The sequence below is a fragment of the Limanda limanda genome, chromosome 21 (genome assembly GCF_963576545.1).
Source record: "Limanda limanda chromosome 21, fLimLim1.1, whole genome shotgun sequence".
In the NCBI taxonomy this organism is placed as follows: Eukaryota; Metazoa; Chordata; class Actinopteri; order Pleuronectiformes; family Pleuronectidae; genus Limanda; species Limanda limanda.
The window spans coordinates 728,733-740,144 of record NC_083656.1 but is presented as its reverse complement, the minus strand read 5'-3'; the positions used below and the strand labels follow the sequence as shown (position 1 = coordinate 740,144).

At 47.1% G+C, this 11,412-nt stretch overlaps 1 pseudogene; it reads left to right on the top strand.

Annotated features, from left to right (window-relative positions):
- The window catches only part of LOC133028130 (glutamate receptor ionotropic, delta-1-like), a 270,179-nt pseudogene extending 259,334 nt beyond the window's left edge, over window positions 1-10,845 (top strand).
- The last annotated feature ends 567 nt before the right edge of the window (window positions 10,846-11,412 follow it).

Genomic DNA, 11,412 nt, shown 5'->3' with positions numbered 1-11,412 from the left:
GTCTTCCTCCATCGTTCTTAGCACCTGTGATCCTCCCTCCTCCTCCTCCTCCTCCTCCTCCCTCCTCCTCCTCCTCCTCCTCCTCCTCCTCCTCCTCCTCCTCCTCCTCCTCCTCCTCCTCCTCCTCCTCCTCCTCCCTCCTCCTCCTCCTCCTCCTCCTCCTCCTCCTCCTCCTCTCCTCCTTCTCTCCTCCTCCTCCTCCTCTTCCTTCTCTCCTCCTCCTCCTCCTCCTCCTCCTCCTCCTCCTCCTCCTCCTCCTCCTCCTCCTACTCTCTCCTCCTCTCCTCCTCCTCCTCCCCCTCTCCTCCTCCTCCTCTCCTCCTCCTCTTCCTCCTCCTCCTCCTCCTCCTACTCTCTCCTCCTCCTCCTCCTCCTCCCTACTCTCTCCTACTCCTCCTCCTCCTCCTCCTACTCTCTCCTCCTCCTCCTCCTACTCTCTCCTCCTCCTCCTCCTCCTCCTCCTCCTCCTCCTACTCTCTCCTCCTCCTCCTCCTACTCTCTCCTCCTCCTCCTCCTCCTCCTCCTCCTCCTCCTCCTCCTCCTCCTCCTCCTCCTCCTCCTCCTCCTCCTCCTCCTACTCTCTCCTCCTCCTCCTCCTCCTCCTCCTCCTCCTCCTCCTCCTCCTCCTCCTCCTCCTCCTCCTCTCCTCCTCCTCTTCCTCCTCCTCCTCCTCTCTCCTACTCTCTCCTCCTCCTCCTCCTCCTCCTCCTCCTCCTACTCTCTCCTACTCCTCCTCCTCCTCCTCCTACTCTCTCCTACTCCTCCTCCTCCTCCTCCTACTCTCTCCTCCTCCTCCTACTCTCTCCTCCTCCTCCTCCTCCTCCTCCTCCTCCTACTCTCTCCTCCTCCTCCTCCTCCTCCTCCTCCTCCTCCTCCTCCTCCTCCTCCTCCTCCTCCTCCTTCTCTCCTCCTCTTCCTCCTCCTCCTCTCTCCTCCTCCTCCTCTAACAGAAGAAAGATGTCTCTCACACACACAGGGAAGCAGATGCACCTGTTATTATGGTCTGGCAGGTTGCCTGGGAAACCTTTAGGCCGAACAGGTTGTCGTTAGCTGCAGCTGTGCAGCCTCTGGTTGATGGAGCGTCCTGGTGACCCTGAGCCGAGAGGTCACCCAGCATCAGTCTGCAACATGTGAAGATTCAACCTGCTAAATCCCTGTGTGTGTGTGTGTCTGTGTGTGTCTGTGTGTGTCTGTGTGTGTCTGTGTGTGTGTCTGTGTGTGTCTGTGTGTGTCTGTGTGTGTCTGTGTGTGTGTGTCTGTGTGTGTGTAGGCGGGGACAGTGTGGTGGGCTCGGTGGCTCTGAGGATCGTCATGGGAAGCTGGTGGCTCTTCACGCTCATCGTGTGTTCATCGTACACAGCGAACCTGGCAGCCTACCTGACTGTGTCACGCATGGACCACGCTATATGGTAACACACACACACACACACACACACACACACTCACACACACAAACGCACACAAACACACACAAACACACACACAGCTCAGTGGGAGTTTGCAGCTACTAAAGACTTAAACAAATGTGACTTCAGACTCAAACAGCATCTTCATCTTTGTCTAAATATCTGTTTATCCCACTGTCACACGAGGACACACACTCTCTCACACACACACACACACACACACACACACACACACACACACACACACACACACACACACACACACACACACACACACCCTGTCGTCCTCAGTGATATCAAAATCTCTCAAATCCAGGATGATTCTCGTCTTCAGCCTGCGATTGTTTCTCACTCGGCTGTTAGTTCAACACAATAAGTTTTGTAAAAGTCTTAAGTTCAAACATGATTTACATTTAAAGTGAAGCATCATAAAACACCGCACAGGATTATGGGTAAAGGCGAGCAGGAAACAGAAAGAATGTGTAATAAATTAAGTTATTTATTGCATTGAAGTTAGATTTGAGACTCAGACTGATTTTAAATGTGATGAACAACATTTAATGAAAGAATCTGCAGAAAATGTGTTTCTCTTAGCTTCTGTTGAGTAGGACCAGACTCTGGTGAAGACGTGTGTGTCTCTGTGTGCTGTCCTCAGGTCGTTCCAGGACCTGGTGCGGCAGATGGACGTGGACTACGGGACGGTGAGGGACTCGGCGGTCTACGACTACTTCAGGAACAAAGGGACGAACCCTCTGGAGCAGGACAGCACCTACGCTGAGCTGTGGAGGACCATCAGCAAGAACCACGGCCTGGACTATTCTGTGTCCAGTCCGTCAGAGGGAATACGCAAGGTACGCACTGTGTGTGTGTGTGTGTGTGTGTGTGTGTGTGTCTGTGTGTGTGTGTGTGTCAGCATGTTGTTACGTTATTGTGTTCATACGTCTCCCAACAGCCGATGACAAATTAGCATCACAGACAAATCGGCTCTGAGCAAATCCATTATTCAGCCATTTGCATGATAAACATCCTTCATGATTCTGTTACCCCGAACACACACACACTCACACACATTAACACACACACACACACAGACACACACACATTAACACGCACACACACTCACACAGACACACACACAGTAAAACACACACAGTGTCCAGTACAGATTCATATCCTGGTTCAAACTTCATGCCATGTTTTCTGTATTTTGTGGGACAGACATTGAAAATCTCAGAAATCGTTATTTTTCTGAGTAACCAAATGAATTTTGATTCCTGTCCATGAAGCTGGGAACTGTCCGTCGCCTCCTCCCGACAGAGCTGCGTCTCTGATTGGCTGCTGAGCTGACCCCTGATGTCCCGTGTGTGTGTGTGTGTGTGTGTGTGTGTGTGTGTGTGTGTGTGTGTGTGTGTGTGTGTGTGTGTGTCTCCAGGCCAAGAGGAGCCCGTACGCCTTCCTGTGGGACATGGCGGTGCTGGAGTACGCGGCGCTGACGGACGACGACTGCACCATCACCGTGTCCGGGAGCAGCATGAGCAGCAGAGGCTACGGCGTGGCCATGCAGCACGGCAGCCCGTACAGAGACCTGTTCTCACAGAAGTGAGTGCCCCCCCCGCCCCCCCCATAGCTGCTCACCTCACAGAGGAACCTGGAGAATCAAACAGTAGAAACGGGTTCGTGCACGTGAACCCGAGGTTTCTCAGGTCGTGATCTTCTTCTGAACATATTCTGGATTTCTTTTTCTCAAACAAACCGTTTGCTTTGTGAAACCTGACGATGACTTCATGATGAAGCTTTTACTTTGTTGATCTGGACTCTTCAGCCAATCACAGCAGAGAGAATCTCTGACTGGAGGAAGAACCTGCGGCGGCGATGAAGCTGTTAAAATCGATGCAGACGCTAAACTCAGCTAAGCTCAGATGAAAGGAGGCGTATTAAGCAGCAAACGGGATTATTCACGTGTGAAGTGTAAACACAGCGTCGTGCACTAATTACTTATTTGATTTGTGAAGCAGAAGCTGGATTTGTTTTTCCTTAATTCATTTATCTCCTTCGGATTCTGAGCTGAAGATGAAATCCTGGAGCCGCAGAGTGAAACCTCGTCTCATCTCAAACACAAATTGATCCCAGTGCGAGTTTAAAAAACCACGTTGATCAACGAGTAAACCTCCGCGTCGTTACATCACTTTCTCACCCGTCTCGTATCGATCGGCCGGCGAGAAACAGGAAGTAGACAAACTTCAGGAGAGTGGCGTCTGAACTGAAAAAGTTCTGTAGATAAATAAACCAAAGGAAATACAGGAAGTAACTGAAATGATGTTATAAATTTAATAAATGCATTCAATTAACACTTAAAACACTTGATTTCAAAGATTTTAAAAGTAGAAGCTTCAAATAAGTTTGAAGGCATGAATTGGAATCTCTGCCTCTGGTGCTTCAGTGAAACTTTCTTCTTCTCTGGTCTCAGAGTGGCAGCGTCAGTTTCTCCTTCGTCCCTCGGCTCCTCCTCTTCCTCTTTAATTAAGCAGCAGTGTGTTTACTCAGGGATTAGTTTGTGTTGGTGAATGGACACAAACACTAGTTATTAACGAAGTCTTCACACCGGAGCGAGAAGGATAATGTGTCCGAGAGTCAAACTGAGGCCGGAGCTTTTGTTCGGCTGCAGAACATTTATCTGCTCATTTCAACCATCATTTTAAAACCTGGTCCCACAGCTGCTCTTGATAATCCTGCCGTTAATAACCTCACTGTGTTGCCTCCGCTGCTCGTTTCAGCCTGAAACTAGTTTGTCCTCGGGGTGTTTTGATGGGGGGGGGGGTACTGTGGCGCACTGACCTTCAACACGTTCACGCTGAGTTGAGCAGATTAAATATCGCAAATTGGGCTGAGATTCTACTGCTGCTGAACGTAGGTTGTTTGCCGCGGTTTGTTTAATCAAGTCCCGAAGTGAGCAGCAAGCGAAACTCCACGGATCACAAACCAAAGATCTCGGGTCACAGGTTGAACTTCACCAACACTCGGAGAAAACGTCTGAAATGTTGAAGAGATGTTGTTTTCAGACCTGAAAGTCTGAACTAGCGCCCCCTGCTGCTCTGTCTTTCACCAAGTGTCGATTCATATTCTGAGCTGGAACCCAAATCAATCCTGCTCTTATTCTGAAAAGATGAAGCTTCAATCGTCTGCTTTCAACCTGGCAGAAATAAAACGCTTGTGAAAACCGACAGTTTAGATTAGAATCGACTCGGCGATTGGTTTTAAAAGACGTGAGAAGCTGAAGCTTCGATCCGCAGCTTTGAGCGCTCGGCTAATTGCCCATAACGACCCATTTCAAAAGCAGAAATTCAGCTGTGAGCAGGCGGCGCTTTGTGCAGGAGGGTTTTCACTGGAGTGGATTCATGAAGGAAACAGTCGAGGTTCTCACGTGGTTGAAAGTCACATCCTGACGTTCACCGGTGGAGTTCATCGTCTCTTCTCTTCTTTGGTTTGTGCAGAAACAAAACGTCAGAGCAGAAGTTCAGTGATCGACCATCACTCGTCTCTTCTGATGAAAACACGAATCTGCTTCAGAGAGTCGGACAGAAAGAGTTTCTCAGTATTCACTTTGCAGCTTTTAGCTCAACACATCATTTTTTATCGATGCACTTTCCCTTTCAGGATAAATATCAGGTAATATTCTTTGAAAGGTAGAAATCTGATAAAAAGGTTTTGGACGATTGAAGCTCAGTTCTGAAGTGAACATAATGTTTTGATATTTGGCTGAAATATATGTTTTTTTGGCTCCGAATCAAACGTTGTATTGATTATAGCTTCAGACTCTTTCTGTGACTCCGGGCCTGGAGTTCTGAAGGAAGAGTTTCTCATGTTGTCACAGCTGCAGCTTCACATTCGACCCTTCTATGAACTCAGAGCTCTCTGCTCCTCTCTCCTCCTCCAGGATCCTGGAGCTGCAGGAGAAAGGCGACCTGGACATCATGAAGCAGAAGTGGTGGCCTCGCACCGGCCGCTGTGACCTCAACAGCCACGCCGGCGCCAGCCCGGACGGACGCTCCCTCAAGCTGCACAGCTTCGCCGGCGTCTTCTGCATCCTGGCCGCCGGCCTGCTGCTGGCGTGCCTGGTGGCCGGGCTGGAGGCGTGGTGGAACAGCAACCGCTGCCGCCAGGAGCAGCCCAAAGAGGTGACTGAGCAGCGGGCGCGGCGGCCCGGCCCGTGGGGGGAGGACACTGCCACACTCTACTTTAAGGATCCCGCCGCAGACGCCAGCCCCGACTTAGTGGAGCTGCAGTACACCCAGCTGTAGAGGGGGGGGGGGGGGGTAGAGGGGGCGCTGACCTCATCAGGCCACTGATTGAAATCAAATTTGGTCTCTTAGTATTATTATGATTATCATCATTATTATTATCATCATTATTATTCTCGCCCTCCATTTCTTTTCCCATCGACCTCCCACCTGAACCTCAGAGCTCATCTGTTCCTCAGCCACCGAACATCTCGTCTACTAACACGCTCTGAAGCTCCGCCTCCACCGCAGGTCTCACTGCGCTCGAGTCTTTACGGGAAAACTCAGTCGAATTAGCTCCAACAAGAAGGAGGCGGCTCCCGGCTCGTCCGGCTCGTTACAAACAGCCGAGAGCGCCGCACACTTTAATCTTTAATCTTTAATCTTTAATCTTTAATCATTAATCTTTAATCTTTAATCATTAATCTCCACAGAGTCGAGCAGAGTCACCATCAAGTGCCTCCTGTTGAATTATTGTTACAAACTCATTTTCTACTGTGAAGCTTTGGTAATTCCCTGCACCCGAGGGTCTGAGTGGAGATTATAATTAGCAGGCGGGAGAGATGGCTCACACACACACACACACACACACACACACACACACACACACACTCTAAACACGTTTTCCTTTAAGTGTAAAATCAAAAGACATAAAGGAACAAAAAGTCACTTATAGCAACGGAGAGAATCTGAATCTGAGCTTCATGTCCTGTCACTCAAAGTCGAGAGGAATAAAAACACAGCAGCCGATTACAACCCGACTCTGTCACTAATGAAACACTTACACAGGAAGAGCAGCTAATTAATCATTCATGCATCTTATTTATATTAATGACGACAACAAGGAAACATCTGATGATTAATACGCAGATTTACGGATTAATTATTTACAGCTGATTTACACACAGAGGATTTAAATGGGTCCCAGCAACAGATTTAATATGAATTTAACTATCATAACTTTCCTAAGTGTGTATGAGCATTTAAATGATAAACAAATGTTAATCTGTAATTATACTAATTAGGTGAGTATCAATGTTACAAGAGATAAAGAAGATTTCGAGAATACGGCTGTAACTTAATGATAAAATATGAAAAAAGTCTGAATCTCTTCTCAGACTGTTTCATTTGAATAATCTTCATGGATCTGAAGATGAAAACTTTAGTATTTTAAACATCACATAAATCAACATCTTTCATGTTCACACAAAGTGAAAATACATCTTAGAGACATTAGGTCGCAAATCATCATTATATTCTGTTTGTTAAGAGACATTTAGTGTGGAACATTTTCTTCATCACACAAAAAGTGTTGGTTCCCGAATTTGCTCCATTTTGGATCTGAATCCACAGGAAGGTAGAACTTCTGGAGACACACGTAAAAACACATGAACAGGAACCGAGCTCAGATCTCGTTTACACAACTTCTGCCCCTCGACAACCACAGCAACACAATCTACTGTAAAGCATCTGCAGCGCAGCACGTTAGTGGATCCATAAACTAAAGTGTGAGCAGACGGTGAAGTGAACGTCCTCGAGATAAAAGATCTGTGTCCCACATCCTTCGCCCATAAGTCCTGCTACTGTCACTGTTTCACGTCTTATTGAAGATTATATGTCAATGTGGACGCCCGTGTTGTCTGTCTCCTCTCCCTCTCTCCATCTATCCCTTTATTTCTTTATTTACACTTGCTGTCTGATCTCGTGCAGGTTACTAAGGATTACAGACTGGCAAGGGTTTCTGGTCCATTGACATATAATGACATTACAACTGCTTCATCGGAGGGGAGGAGGGACATTTGGACAGAGAGAGAGAGAGGCTGGGATGAAGCAGAAGCTATTGATACAGGTCAGAATAGAATCCTATACAATGATTCAACAAAAAGACCCAAATAATCTTCTAAAAACACATCTGTGCCTTCAACGACCACTTTGATCTGTACACGTTTGGTTTCTGGTCACTTCTAAATCTAGAATCTAGAAAAACATGACTCAGTCTGGTTTTTCTGTTGCGTAAGATCTGGAAACAAATCTCTGGTTTTCTCTCCAGAGATATTTAACTAATTATGACAAAGACATAATGAGCATTAGTGGTGATAACATGTTATATATTCATTTGAATCTATTTCCACCATAAACTAAATGACAGGATCACAAGCTAATGATTAAATCTCTAGTTTCCTGAAGCTAAAAATGTTTAACAGGCGATGATTTAGGATTGAAAGTTCTAAAAATAATTTCCAGAACCAGAAACTTAAATTTAAACAAAGAAAAACTCAAAGAATTGATCTGAAAGTGAATTTGTGGTTTAACTCTACGCAGACGATACGATCTTATACGTTTAAACTGGTGCTTGACCTCCTGTTACCTCATCTTTAATGCTGAACCCCCCCGGTCATCAGAAACCGTCCTGGTGCTTTTCTGTTTGTTCACTCAGACATTTTTAACTGTGTCGACACGTCTCATTAGGGCTGACCTCTGACCTCTGACCTCATGTTTGCCTGGTGAACAGAATAAACAAGTTTCACTGTGAATCACAAGAAATCTGACAAACGTCTCTGTGCCTTTAATTTATTTTCATTATCGACTGAACTAAAGTAACTTATCACCAAACCCATCTCTGGCGCCACCATTAGGTCAAAGAGTTGAATTCCCAGCAGCCTCAGTGAGGTCCTGTGCTAACGTTAGCATTTGGCTCAAAGTTTCTGTGCCTCACTGAAAAAAGCTTTAAACACGTTTGGTGAATCAGAAAGTTTTTGTGTCTCAGCCGAAATAAATTGAAACGATTCAGGATCACTCGATTATTTACAGCATATTAACACGTTTGTATCATTTAACATTAGTAACAAATATTTTATCCTAAATATATCGTGGAACCTTGAACTTGACGCCTCAGCGCTCGTGGTCTCGTCCGCTGTCGACTCGTTCACGGCAGAGACGCTGATATTAAATCCACTTGTTCCAAACCGAATTCTGAGCCAAAGGTTTCAAAGAGTCACACGAATTCTAAAAGAACCCGAAACAACATAAAACTGTTTTTACCACAATTCAGCACCGACAGTTTTATTCGTTACGACGCGGAAAAGAGTGATTGAACTCCTCCGCTCCACCGGGAGCGCTCTTCGAAAGAGCTGATTGTTTTCTAAATGAACCGAAGCTTTCAGACGCTGTTGTTTTCTTCCTCTTCAGCCACATCGGCGCTCGCTCTCCAACGACCGGACGAGGTTTAATCCCAGACGTTGATTATTCAGGCGAGATGCCAGTTCCACGCTGCAGCTGAAAACTCGTTCTAATGAGGCGGCGGCCGCTCGGAACAATAACCTGCGTTCAGACGCTTGAATCCAGGGCGTCTCTCTGAGGCTGCGAGGAATCGTTCACACCTCCTGCATGAACACGTGTCTACGACTTCTCGACTGGAGCGCGATCTTTCACCACAGTTTATCACGAGTGTTTTTACAAGCTGCTCTGTTCACGACTCGCATCACAGGCACGCCTCCATGTCAACACTAGAAATAATATAACATTTCTAATAAATAATATTTTTATAAATTTGAGGAATTAACAAAAATATAGTCCTGGTTGATTTGGCGACACCTGTGGTGACTGGTGGTACAGCAGACACTGTTTACTACCACAGATATATGCTACATACTGGTCAGCAGGGGGCAGCAAACACACTTAGCAGCCTTGTTTACCAGGAACGCAACTATAGAAGAAAAACGACAAGATTCAGTGCTATTTTTTTTCGGAGCCGCAGCAGTCGCGACTTAACGCTGACGAATCATTTTCATTTCCTGTGGCTCCTTCAAAATAAATACATGATACAAAAAACAATACCTACCATAATATTTAACCACACGCATCATTTCCTGTTAATTTCTCTGCCATGAACGTAATGAAAACAAAACTTTGGAGAAGTCTTGTAAAAAATATAGAAAATAGACAATAAGTTTGAAATAGTAGAAAATATAAAAAGGGTCGAAATTTCAAATCGTATCTGCAGGGGTGGGTTCGGGGGGGCTACATTAGTAAAATCCCGGCTCCGCCCCTGCTGCTGACATCACTGCAACATGAATATATGTGTGATATTAATACACAGTGTAAATGTGTCATTGTTCTGAATCTCACTCGTGTTTCTGTGACTAATCTCACTGATGCTGGAACAACGACTCAGCGAGTTTGTTGTAAAGTGACGACGTGTTTCCACGGCAACGAGCAGCGTTCAGACTCCGTGACCTCAGTCGAAAGGTCGCTGAGGAGAAGGAACAACAACCAGACACGTTACTAGTTTCAGTAAAGTCGATAAACGCTGAGACACGAGTTTACACGTTTATTTATTTAATTTCAATTTAAGATCCTGAAGCAAAACAATCGATTCCTCAGTTTCCAAATCTCACGAGAAAACAACTCGAATAACTTTACAACAAAGCGAGTCGGTTTGGCTCCAGGATCGTTTTCCTCCAGACATCAAACCTTTAATTCTCACCGGCCAAGTTTGATTTCCAGTGTTTGTGACTCGTTGGTTTTCGGCCTCGTGGCTCAGCGGGTCAGAGGTCAGCCCGGCAGAACTCAGAGGCCAGTGTGAGGAGCAGCATCAGACCTGAGTCAGTCTGAGAAACCGGCCCGTCGCCAATCTCAGCCTCTGTGTCCCCCCCCCCTGTCTCCCTTGTGTCCTCCACCCCCCCGCTCCTCCTCTGTAGGACAAGGAGCTGAACCTGGAGCAGGTGCAGCGGCGTATGAACAGTCTTTTGGACGAGGACTCGGTCCACAAGCAGATCCCCGGCCCCTCTATCGAGATCTCTGCGCTGGACATCGGCAGCATGCAGCCCAGCCCGGCGCCGGGGGCGGAGTCCGGGCGGGACTACCCCCCCTCGGGCCTCGCTGCGACCACCTTCCTCCCCGGGGAGGGGGGGCCGCCTCCTCCTCTTCCCCACCCTCACCATGGGGGGACCCTCGGCAGGACGCTCCCTCTGTCCCAGGGCCCTGGCAGCACCATGCTGCCCCCCCACCACCCGCTCAGCATGCAGTGCAAACACAGGGCGCCCAACGGGGGGGTCTTCCGACTGAGCCCTGGCAAGACGCCCACGGCAGCGTGCTACCAGGCAGTCTGCGCCGGACCCACACCCGCAGCCACTGAGGCCACCCACAGCACCTCCATATAGGGGGGGGGGGTCAAATGCATCATGACCAGTGTGTGTGTGTGTGTGTGTGTGTTGGGGGGGGAGGAAAATTACTATAGAAGAAAAAAAAACAAAATGTACAAAGTAAAAGAGTTTTGTATCTCACTTCCTGTTCAGAAACGACCACGTCACAGAGAAACAGAGGGGGGGGGGGGGTCGGGGGGGTCAACCTGTCTCCTGTACATACGTGTAAATACCAAGAGAACGAAGTGAGGTCAAAGTGTATTTTGAATATTCTCAATTTTTGAAGTTGAGTTATATAAAAACAAAACAAAACGAGCTAAAAAAAATCGTATATAAAGAAGATTGAAACGTTGTGACTGTTCGAATGGCTTTGTACATTTTGTTCAATATGAAACAATGAGGAGAAATTCATTGTGATTGTTTTCTAAGTGCCCGAAATTTAACGATGTCTCTCCACAACTCATCGATGTAAACGACTACCCATGATGCACCACTGTGGGGACATGTTAGTGCGGGACACCTCGGTACCGACCCTCTGTCTCTTCACCTTTCATGTTCATTTCTGCTGAATCTACGAAAATAGTT